The following is a 12,725-nucleotide window of genomic DNA, read 5'->3' on the forward strand; positions in this document are numbered from 1 at the left end:
GTGGACTGACTTGTTTGGTGTGTGCAACAGGAAAATATTTCGTTCTGGGGGAATAAAAAAAATAGGTTTATTTGCGTTACATTTATTAATTTGTGTAGTTATTCAGTGTCTGGTAAGTTAATGTTCAAGAAAAAATATTAATTTTTATTATAATGTTCTATTATTTTAACGATGACTCATTTATTTCAGCCCTTTGTATTCAGCATGTCTCTATTAAACTTTGTTTCTATTAAAATTGAAGCTTGTGTTTTTTTGCGGCCCACATAAACTTAAACCTTGTTTATTTGGCCCGTGTTAGCCTTTGAGTTTGACATGCTTGCCTTGGCTTCTCTTAACCTCTCCTTCATATGGGCATTCCTAGGGTTACAGCCAGCCTTCTCCTCTGCTGGGTACCAGCAGGAGCTTTTCTGCAAAAGCCTAGAGGGAAGAGAATGCTGCGTAGCAGAGCACGTTCCTCCCTGAGCTGAGAGATAGCACCAAAGCCCCAGGAATGGACTGTTGAACTTTCAATCCTGGGTCTACAGCTCATTTGCCACATAACATTGGGCAATTCACCTAACTTTCCTGTTCCAAAATTTTCCTATCTGGAAAATGGGTAGAATGATAATACCGAAGTCATCATGTTGCTGGGAGAATGAAAGGAGGTTAGCACTTAAAAACTGTTAGAAGGCTGCCCATGGAAAGTGTGCAATGTGTGTAATTAGCTAGTGGAAAGGAGAACTCACTTACTTCATGGGCCTTCAAAAAAGCTATGTCCCCAACATTGAATATCCATATGCATCTGACTCAGCTCCCCTCCCCTCCCCTCTTCTCTCAGATTGTCCAATGGAGCGCTGGAACCTCCCCCTCTAGAAGGCTAGACTCTACAGCCTCTCTTGTCTGTGGATACCTCTCAACTCAATGCTCTTCATGCTTCCCCAACCTCAGCCAGAGGGGTTAGGGCAGATTTGCTGGCTCCCACTGGTTTTACATCCCACATTGAGGTCTGCCTGCCTATTACTGGATATACAGCTGGGCAAGGTTCCTCCCCGGTCCCTTGGTGTATGGTGCTGGATCCCACAACTCCCACAGAGACACTTTTATTCATATAAGGATGCCTAATTGGTTGTTAAAAAGGGTAACAGCCCAGCCAGTGTGGCTTAGTAGTTGAGCACTGACCTATGAACCAGGGGGTCACGGTTCCATTCCTGGTCAGGGCACACACCGGGTTGTGGCTTGACCCCTAGTAGGGGGTGTGCAGGAGGCAGCTAATCAATGATTCTCTTTCGTAATTGATGTCTCTATTTCTCTCTCCCTTTCCCTTCTTCTCTGAAATCAATAAAAATATTTTTTTAAGAAGTGGGGGGGAAGGAGAGACATCTTACATTACAATGATGCTGATGTCACTCCAGAATTTCAGTTGCACATTTAAATGCGCCCCCCGCCCATATATGATGATGTTCCCCATGTTCCCCAAGGGCAGACCCTCTACAGTTTTACTTATTTTTTTAACCCTGGATTACATAGGTAAGTCTGCTGTCCACTGCTACATGAAAGGGAAGAGCTTCATCCCCCAAAATGCCATGACCATAGTAGGTATCAGGAAATATTTCCTAATCTGAGTTTGACTTGATTTGGCTACTCAAATTAATAAAAACTCCCTTAATTAGCCTCAGACATTCTTCCTTCACACCTATAGAAGCCCAGCCAATCACCCAAAAGCCCTAGCAGCTCCAAAATCAAAGATTGCCTCCAAGTATCAGGATCCCATCAGGGTTCATCTAGGACACACTTCTAGTGTCCCTCCACTTCAAATTTGGAACCACCCCAAACTCTCTCTCTCACTAGTCTTCCCTCAGAATTTAGGGAGATTTACTGGGAGGCTTATTTCACTAGCAGGTCCCTAGGCTCAACCCCGAGATTTGAATTCAGCAGGTTTGGAGTGAAACTCAGATGTCTGGATTTTTATCATCTTCCGGCAATGATGAGAAGGTACATGAAATCATTGGAGGACAGGGAAACAGGTCTTATTCTTGGCTCATATTTCTAATACCCCACACAATGTCTGAAACATGTTTGTTAATCTGACTCCAAAGCAGCTAGTCCTGCCTAGGTACCACGCAATACGGCATTGAATTAAAAGCAGCGGTGTCTGAGATGAGACTGGGAGTTCAGCCGGTCCTGTGTGTTACCTGCATCCCTCTTTTCCCTGGCAGAGCCACTCTCAGCCTCACTTTGCACCTTGTTGACAACCATCTGGCTAGTTCTAGGAGCATTCAGCTAGCTTACGTCACTGTCTTGGCCCTGCAGTTCCACGTGAGCACATGGGTCTGAGTTTCACCATCCGTAGCAGCCTGGAAAACAAGCTGAGGTTACTAGAGAGACAAGCAATCTGGAGGAAAGAGAGGAAATGTGGGCCAAATTCCAGGAAGAAACTGAGCCTAGAGTGCTCAGCCTCCCCTCTGTTTCCCTTTGGCTTTGCAGGAACTGGTTGGTGGCTTCAAGGAAATTGAGGCTGTGGCTGCGGCATCTGTACATGTTGTCTGGAGGGGAATGAGATGATGATAAGGTGGGCAGGGAGGGGAGCCAAAGCAAATGTTGTGGGCTGAAAAATTGCTTAAGGAAGCTTTGAAATCCTCGACAAGGCTGACTCCCATCGCGTCCTGACTTCCACGCACCCACCAGACCGCAGTTCCATTCGGAAGGCAAAGCAGAGGCCGAGAGCAGCTTCCCGGATAATGGAGTGCTTGGCGTGGTTCAGTGTGAGGCTCACTAGGGTTGAGCTGTGCTTCAAGAAACAAAGTACCAGAGTTCTAGTCACAGCCCCTTCGCCACCAGTTTGTTCATTTAGGCTTCACTTGTCTCCTTTGAAAAATGAGGTGGCTGGAGGCAATGCACTAGGCAGTGGTTCTCAACCTTCCTGATGCCGCGACCCTTTAATACAGTTCCTCATGTTGTGGTGACTCCCAACCATAAAATTATTTTCGTTGCTACTTCATAACTGTAATTTTGCTACTGATATGAATTGTAATGTAAATATCTGATATGCAGGATGTATTTTCATTCGCGACCCACAGGTTGAGATCCGCTGCACTAGGGGTTTCTGCATGTTTGACATGAAAAGAAACCTAAATCCAAGTCCTTTTAAGCACCCCTTCCTCAGAACACTGCCTCATAGGAAGCTCACCTCTGTGCACTGCAGCATTCCTGAATCCATTAAAATAAGAACAATTTGATAGCCCCCATTCTGCAGATATTGATGTGCAGAAAACTAATAAATAAAAGCAAGTACCTAGAAATGATAAATTATTATAAATTTGTACAGTCATCTCAAGAATGACAGTGTTCTGCTGTCTTCTTCATTATTAATGAACTAGACAGCCTTATTTAAAATAACAATAGTGAATAGCAAGAAGATAAATATTTTACATTTTGCATTCAGGACCTTCTTTCCACGAAGAGAAATTTCATCTTATAAATAGCTCGTTATTTATTCAATTACTTCACTGTATATTGCTCTTTCCCATAGGAATTTGTATAGGGAGAAGAACCCGGATTGCTTTCTGTTTTTTTCTTTTGTACTTGAAACTCGGGCTCAATCCTGCCTTTTGCACTAAATGATCATTTTAGCCCATTTTCCTTTGCCTCATTTGGATTTTAATATTTGAAAATGGGCAACTACTTTTCTTCTACAAAGGTAGAGGTGATTTATTACTCACATAGCTCAACTGCAAAAGTGTGAGTGTGCACAGCACTCATGCAAACGATGGCATCTTTTTGCTGTGCCACTTTCAACCAGCACTAACACTCTTACTCTCCAATTGTCAGGAAATAACACAAGACACTAAGATGGACATCCCTTCACTACCTAACCCTGCAAACATTCAGTCTTTTTTTTTTAATTTTTAGATATATTTTTATTGATTTCAGAGAGGAAGGAAGAGGGAGATAGAAACATCAGTGATGAAAGGGAATCATTGATTGGCTGCCTCCTACATGCCCCCTACTGGGGATGGAGCCCACAACCCAGGCATGTGTCCTTGACTGGAATTGAACCAGGACCCTTCAGTCCATAGTCTGATACTCTACCCACTAAGCCAAACCAGTGAGGGCAACATTCAGTCTTAATAGAATGCCCTGGACACAACCAAAACCAATGCCATATTCATTACTGATCACTCTTGAAGCAGTGTTGTAAATGTTTCCCTCCACGACCCACGTGGTTCAGGGTTCAGGATCTGGAAGAGGAGCCACATACAAATGAAAGAGAAGAGAGGAGATGATTTGGGAATATAGGGAGCCAGACAGGTAAGTCTCCACTGGGTGCTCAGGCCACACCAACCTTTTATAGTCAGAGGTAAACAAGGCAGTGGTCACCATAGTTACACAGTTCTTGTGAGTTTCACTTGTTTTGACTATAGTTATACTTCCTGCACTTCCCTCAGCCCATTAGCTTCCCAGATAAGATCTAGGGAGTGTTATAAGGTCAAGTCTAATTAAGCTAAGAGGCCTGAGCCCTCTAAGCTGGGACTTGTTTTTTATTTTGCCAGCAGGTCAGTCCGAGGCTCAACCCTATATCGGTTCCCCACAAAGCAGGTTCTAAATGAAGGGAGAACATAATGCCTTATATTTAAAGTATAATTTCCAGTTTAAGAAATACTTTAACATATCTCATTTGATCCCCACATTAATCCAGCCTTTAGCCCATTTTATGGACTAAGATGCTAAGAAAAGGCAGAGGTCATTTCACCACTTCCCAGAAAAGCCTAAAACCATTCCACCTGGGAAATGGAAGATTTCTATAACCTTCTCACTTCAAGCAACATTAAGTTCTGGTTTGGCTACTTACTAGCTGTGTTACCCTGGGTAAATTACCTACCCTACCTAAAACTCAAAAAATTTTCACCTATGAAAAATAGAACAAATAGTAAGCTACCTCTCTGGGTTGATATAATGGTTAAATAAAATCATGCAAGTAACAGGCCTTGCTTTGATGCCTGGCACTCAACAATTCAGAAAAGGATGCTTTAGCACAGTGCCACCTGCTCTTCCTAATTAACGTCCCTTATAAACACACCCAAATGAAATAATAAACCAAGGAAGATTCCACCCATGGAATCTTATAAAACATGCCACCTCCTAATCAGCAACACTCTTCCTATATCTCTTAAAATATAATGAGATCTTCATGCCAGGGGCTTACAAAAGCAGGTCTTCCTCACACTAGACGCAGAGGAGAGTTTGGAAGTGAGTCTCTTCCTTAGGGCAATTTCTGTTGCTGCTTCCTTGGCATATCTGACCTACACAGAGAAACTTTCTTGTTCCTCGTCAGCATTGATTAATGGCAATTTTCATAGGTGCTTTACAAGCCTTAAACGTGTGATGTCCTGATGAAGCGTGACAAAGCCATAATCCTTGGTTTATCCATCTGTCTCATTTCGTTGACCTTACCTGGGAAACAGATATCATTCTGTGACAAAAGGCATTGCTCCTTGTGCTCGGGCAGTCCTTGCCTCATTCCAGGCTTCTTTCCTCCCCTCCCGGTCCCTTTTCAGACACCAGGCAAATGGGATTCCTTCAGGGAGGGCTTGGATGGAATCCAATTCAAAGACATATAATTGGCACTTTTTTTCATCTTTCAAAGGCCTTTTCAATACTCATGCAGCTACAGTCAGACTTGCTTTGATTCTCACAAAGCATTGCCTCACCTCCAAGACTGTTGCTAGGATATAGGGGATATCACAACTCCTGAATACATAGGCGGAAGGAAAAGATTTCCTCCTTCTCACAAATGTCACTCCAATTCTTGCTCTGCTTTTCTTCCAGGCCAAACTCAGGACAAAGAATAGGATTACCAGGATAAAGTATTCAACATGAAAGTCAGAAACCAGAGAGACCAGGCCTGACTGGGAAAGGGGGTGGGGGAGGCCCTGTGGGAGAGGAGCTTTGCTTGCAGCAGTGCTCAGATGACTCACCAGATGCGGACCTGGTCCAGAACCAGCAAGGGTGACTGCGTGCATGTGAGTGTGTGTGTACGTGCTGATGTGTACATCACAGATAGGAGAGGGTATGAAAAATCAACCAGAAACTGAAATGTCCCCGTTATGCCCTCTCTAAAGTCATAGGTCAGAGAAGGGAGCTCTAAAGTGTATTAAGCTTTGAACAACTTAAGGAAGAGTTAGTAAACTAAAGGGTTATCCACTGGGGTAATTTAAAAACATATCCATAATTTCTTTGATGCTTCATCCTTCAAAAGGTGGAGCCAAATTGCCCTTCTCCTAAGTATTTAGTGACTCTTTTAGCTAAAAGAATGTGGTAGAAGTAACAGTAAGACCCCGTGGCTTCTGAAATTAGGACATAAAAGGTGGGTGTGACTTCTTCTGTACACTCTTCTATATCACTCACAGTGAAGGAAACGAGCTGCCATGCCATGAGGGCACTCGGCCCTGTGAAGAGCTTACCAGGAGAGAAACTGAGGTCTCCAGCCTCTAACCATGGGAGTGAGCCACCCTGGAAGCTGATCCTCCACCTGTGGTCTAGCTTTGGGATGACTGAAGCCCCAGCCAATATCCTGACTACAACCTCATGAAAGACCATCCACCTAAATTCCTCCCAAATTCTTGACCCAAAGAAACGATGAAGTTCATAAATGTTTGTTGCTTTAAGCCACTCATTGTTGGGTTAGTTTGTTTTGCAGCAATATATATCTAATATTTCCACTTTTTCTCCATGAACCCAATAGTTCAAATTAGCTAACCGCCCAGTCACTGAGGAAATCAGGCCTAGGACCAAAGTATTTCAAAGAGAGGGAAAAGTCAGGTATTTTATATTCTTTTATCATTTAGAGACCAATTTGTGCTAATAGAGAGGACAAACCAGGGTAGAGCACAGTGGGAAATCTCATGATACCAGAGCTAGCAGGGCCCAAAGGAAGAGGAAAGAATCCAGAGAGGAGCTTTGACCTATTTCTGACATTTCCCAGAGCTTGCCTATTGATCATCACAAGTATGGGCCCACCTTTTGATTCCAAAAGACAGGACTCACCTGCACCCAATGAGGCAAATCAACTAGCACAGAAAACCAGAAGCAGGAAGATCAATCATGGCCAAGAAAGGCCAGAATATCCCCAATTTAGCCAGCCTAGGAGTGAAGGACTAACATTTCAAAGAACACAAAAATTCCATAAAGAGACCTGGCTCATGTGGCTCAGTTGGTTGAAGCGCTGTCCCGTACACAGAGAGGCTGAGGGTTTAATTCTCGGTTCGGGCACATACCTAGGTTGTGGGTTCAATCCCTAGTCAGGGCACTTATGGAAGGCAACCAATCAATGTTTTCTGATATCTCTCTCTCTCTCTCTCTTTCTCTCTCTCTCTCAACTCAATCTCCTTTACTCCCTCCCTTCCCCTTCCCCTCTCCTTAAGATCAGTAGGCATATCCTCTTGTAAAGATTAAAAATATTTCATAAAGAGCAGTACATGAGATGCTTTGCATGGGTTTAAACAATTAGACCAGTCAGTGTGACTATAACAAGGTTCCAAATGCAACAGTTCCCAAACCCAGTGACACAATGACACCTGATGAGTTTGGGAAAATGCACATTACTTGGCCCCACCCCAGAATCTATGGAGTCAGACGATGGACTAGTGGCTTTGGTCACAGTCACCTCACTGGCCCCAGACACCCCATTTACAGAGAAGGAATGAAAACGACTTCCCCTCTCCCTCACAGCCATGAAGAAACAATTAGTTAGATAATGCCAGAAAATCTTGAGCTCTTCAGAAGAAAGGCAGCAGGGTTTACCATTGCTATTTTTCTCCTCAAGGGACAGCTGCTACAGTTGCTACAGAAGCCTACCTCCCTATGGCTAGAAACCTTTGAAGCTGGTCAGTCTTCATCTGCAATGGACAATATGTAGATTGGGACTTCTTCCAAGGACACCTACCCTGGAGGTGGCCTTCAGGGCAACTGTGTGTGTGTGTGTGTGTGTGTGTGTGTGTGTGTGTGTGTGTGGAGAGGGTCAGATGGCCATATCCATGACCAATGGCTTGCTGTATCTTGGCATTTATACCCATCATCCTGGTACCTGGACTGATAGTCTGATACCACAGGCTTTTATCACAGAAGCTCATCCTCAAATTATAGCCCTGAGAAGCCACTAATAGCATCTAGTACATGTTTCTGAAAGTATGCCCACTATATACATATTTATAGCAGAAGAATACAGGAAGGAAATATATTATGTTGCTTATGGTTATTGCTTGGCACTAGAATTTCAGGTAACTTAACATTTCCTTTTTATAGTTTTATTTTGTTTCCGTGTTTTTAAAATAGTCATGCAATATGTAGAATTAGAAAATAATTTTGTTGTTGTTGTTGTTTTTACTATAAAAAGGGATAGAGGACAGGAGGTAGTAGTGCCAGATCCCAGATGCTGGGGCATCCTGGAGACAACTGGGTCCAGGTAAGCCTGCCTGTGGGGAGCTGGGACCACAAAAGGAGGGCGTGTTTGTGAGCTGGAAACACTGCAAAAGTTGCTACCTGGTACATCAAAGAGGATAGAGTACCCAAACTCCCCTCATTCCTTCCACCCTCCACCCTCCAAATTCCTGCTCCTTCCTCTCTCTGGTTGACCCTGACCACACAGAGCAGAGCCTGAGGAGGTCAGGGAATCAGCCTGAGAGCAAACTGGGAAATGACCACACCAGTGAGTTTCATAATTACATTCCGTTTTATTTTTCAGTGTTTAAGAGCATAGGAGGAGATAAGCCAGCACAATCCTACTGTGCTCCTGGCAGCACCACACCGAAATGAGAATGCATTTTTAAAGCACTGTGTGAATCACCTAGCTGATTGTGTAAGTTCAATTTTTGTGGAAAGGCCCTAAGGCATCAAAACCCAGAGGTGGGAGGAAGGAGTACAGTTCACAAAATGAGCTCTATTTCTCATTAGAAATGTTTTCCACATATATTTAGATGTTTAGGCCTATTCACAAATTTATAAGCAGAGAGCTCTTGTGGATCAGGATTTTTTTTAATCACTTATTTGTAAGAGGAAGAATTTACACAAGGCTGGATTTTTAGGGAAATCATCACTTTCTTCATCATCTTTGTTCTGTATAATCAAGTTGTGCTCTGAAACAGAGACCCATTACAATAATAATTATTATCTTGAAAGGAGACAATCAAATACTCACCAAACCAACTAAGAATTTGCAGACTTTTGTGACTGTAATAGCTCTGAAAGAGGCATAATCTATTTCTCCAGTACCAAACTAGTCACACACTTCACCTCTGAAACAACTTCAGAATCTATTGTTTTATGAAATACTTTGTAAGTGTGAGTTAACTAGGTTTCAGTTTTAGTTCCCTTTATACACATCTCTCATTTATTTATTAGAATCTTTTAAACTGCAGCCTTTGCTAAAAGCCAGTCCACAAACACAATAAAAATTTTTATTAAAATATTTAAAACCCAGAACAGCAGCAATAACATCAAAACAAAATGCTAGCAGCCTGCAACACAAATCCCAAGAGACCCTTCCACCATCAGCACTGTTGAAAGAGGCAGCGTTTCACACTTTGTCCTAAAACTTATTAAGCCCAGTTTTCTGAAGGAGCAAGGTAAGAAGAGCTATCCAAAACCTTGAACTGTTCAAAGAAAATGTCTAAAAGCCATCTCTCCTCTATTTTCTTTATAATGGATAATTGGATGGATGGATAGATAGATAGATAGATAGATAGATAGATAGATAGATAGATAAATAGATAGATAGATAGATGATAGATAGAATTACTGCACAGCTTGAGTATGCTGTGAATAACAATCTACAATGCCCTAAGCATGGAGGCCTAAGCAGGAACTGTAGCTACCCAAGAAGAGTAGGGGACCAGCTTAGCATTAAGAGATAGAAGCATTTGTGTATGTTGTCTGTATCCATATCTAACATATTCATCAAAATAAGAATAAAGTGCCTACTGTACACCAGACAAAATTTTATTTCCCAGACCAAACCCACCAACCAAGAAAATGTTTTTACACACAGAATAGAATACCTCCCTGAAATGAGGACCTCCCCGGGAAACATTGGCCTTGAGGACTATAAGGGCCCAGAAGGCCAGCCCATGAAGCCTGAGGACATGGCACTCTTCCAAGACTTCCAGTTGGAGCCTGCCCCCATGGGCCCTGTCCCAGAAAATTCTGGAATTGTCTGTAATCCCCTTAATAGGGGCAAAGTTCCACAACTTGCTATAAAAACTTCAAGTTGCAGACACACCTGGGGAAGGTAATACTGTTAACTTGATTTCATACAAAGTCTAAATAGCTGCTTTCTTGAGAGTGGGTTTGATGTGAAGGGGAAGGTTGATTGATAACAGAGAGGAGATATATGACAAGGATCATGTGTGCCTGGAAAAGAGCTGTCCTGGGGAGGAAGAATGTAAGGCAAACAGGATGTCTGAAATAAAATTCTCTTTTGACACAATTTACTTCCTTTAGGCAAGACCTTTAGGGAAGAATTTACTTCGCTTACTCACGTCTATGTTCTCCTACACATGGTATGTACCCCATGGCAGCTGTCTCACTGACCCCACCCCAACCCGGCATAAACCCAAAGTCAACCCCTGGCTGGTGGCCAGCAGATTGCAGAGCCTGTGGTCATGAACACACAGTGGTAGCAGCGGGCTGCAGGTTCTAAGGCCAGGGATAGAGCATTCTCAGCATGCAATACAGAGGGCTGGTGAGGAACATCAGAGGAACCCATATTCCTTCAGACTATTCGTTGGCTTTTTAAAGACTTCTCTTCTGTCTTGTTTTTGGGTTTGGTGATCCCAGCTGTACAATGCACTTGTCAGTTGTAACGGAGTTCCTATTTTCCCATAAAAACCAACTGTCAATTAATTCTTCTAGCAATCTTGTTAGGCAGATACTAAAACTGCATTTCAAATGAAAATTTCCATGACTTGTCCAAGGTCACAAAGCTAATTGCAGGCATCAAAATTTGAGCCCAGATCGGCCTCCCCTTTTGAAACTTGTATTAAGAAAATCAATCAACAAATGCTACCAAGCCCAGTAATTTTCATTCCACTATGCTTGGACTTAAAGTCTCTTTGAAGAGCTTATATGCTAATTTTGGAAGACCCACTCCACTATAATATGGCAGATGCTCAAAGTCAACTCCATCTGCCTCTTTAAAAGATACATAAAACCTTGCTACATGCAACATAAGTCCCCAGGACCCCAGAAAAAGAAATTTGCTGCCTAGACAAAATCCAGCTCCACAAAAAAAAAAAAATAATAGTAAGTCTTGCAAATCCAAGTGCTAAGAAAGGAGTTCCAAAGCAAGGACTACAATAGCCCACAGGTCACAGATTTGAAGATGACGTTTACACATCAGTCTTTGATGGCATAGATAATCTGCAAGATTCTCATTATTAACCAAATTCCAAAATCCCATCACAGGGTGCATTTCTTGTTTATGTTTGAAAGCTCTTATCCTAAGAGCTCCTCCATGAAATGATATCCTTCCTCATGGCTATGAAAACAATCCAGGTACCACTTAACACTTTTGTCACAAGATACTTATTTTTAGCCTCTTACTCTTCACTACGCGGTGGAAACCTCTGCCTCCCCAGTCATTTCTATTGCTTAGAGATTGTACATATTAAAAAGAAACAACATTTTTTTTTCAATAAATGAAACTTACAGTAAAATGTACTCTTCCCCCTCACAATTATTCCTATATTAACTAGAAACACAAACACAGGTTTCATTATATTTCAGCAATTGTCATGGTGACAGTGTATTGCCAGACAGCTGCATATGATTTTTTAAAATGTTTTCATTTGTGAGAATATTTTAAACATTGTTAGGATCCTTCCACCAGCTGGCCAGAAGTGAATGGCAGTTCACTAAGGTTACAAGGCCTCTCAAGCCAAGGAGCCTCGGACTTTTTGAAGTCCCCTCAGTAACAGGGTCCACATGTGTAAATAAGGAAGGCAAGCTTTACAGCTTGGGGGTTTGTAGCCTGGGTCTCACTCCCACAATGATTGAAAAATTCCCAACTTGATTAACTTTCTGAGCCCGTAAAGTACTTTGAGCTCCTCCAAGAAAGACGCTATATAAATACAAAGTATTATTATTAGGTGGCCCTGGAATTTATTAACAGTTTAGTTACTCCATCGGTTTCTTGGCATTCGTTTTTGTTCTGGCTTGCACAAATCAACCTGTCGAGCTCAAATTCAGCCCAATGATTCAAATAGCCACCCTCCCTCAGATAATAAAGAAAGCAAAGAGAGTCTCATTAGCCAGAAATAATTAACCTGTCCCAACTACCCATAGGTAAAGTCATGCTAAGTCACTTCCGGGGTCAGCCAAATTCAGTTATTCTGTTTCTTTCAAGTGGCACCATTGATGAACCATCACAATTTGCCTACATGATATCTTACTGCAAAAATAAATGCATCCAAAATGCTTTTGAGTACCTTAATGTGTTTTCTTATACAATAATTTAGCTAAACTTACATATTCCACCCCATTTTTACATACATTTCCAGATAGAGTGACGTTCATAAATTTAGTATCAACAATCAAAATTCATATGTTATTTGTCACATGAGTAACAAGTATTTATTGATTTTCTAAAATAATTTAAAGAAAAATCCCCACATGCCCAGTTCAACGTGGAAAGCATTGTATTTGCTGTGCTTTGGAGAGAAAGGAATATGGAATATAAAGCACATCCAAGGGAT

The 12,725-nt window shown here is 42.1% G+C and overlaps 1 long non-coding RNA gene across 1 annotated transcript in view; it reads right to left on the reverse strand.

Annotated features, from left to right (window-relative positions):
• Nucleotides 1-982: 982 nt before the first annotated feature.
• The window catches only part of LOC107183034, a 21,140-nt gene continuing 9,397 nt past the window's right edge, over nucleotides 983-12,725 (reverse strand). The window contains exons 2-3 of the long non-coding RNA XR_001513814.1: nucleotides 2,786-2,792; nucleotides 983-993 (exon numbers count right to left, since the gene is read on the reverse strand). This is a non-coding gene — a long non-coding RNA (uncharacterized LOC107183034). The remainder of the gene's footprint in view (nucleotides 994-2,785; nucleotides 2,793-12,725) is intronic.

Source organism: Myotis davidii, unplaced genomic scaffold (assembly GCF_000327345.1).
Source record: "Myotis davidii unplaced genomic scaffold, ASM32734v1 scaffold110, whole genome shotgun sequence".
Lineage (NCBI taxonomy): Eukaryota > Metazoa > Chordata > Mammalia > Chiroptera > Vespertilionidae > Myotis > Myotis davidii.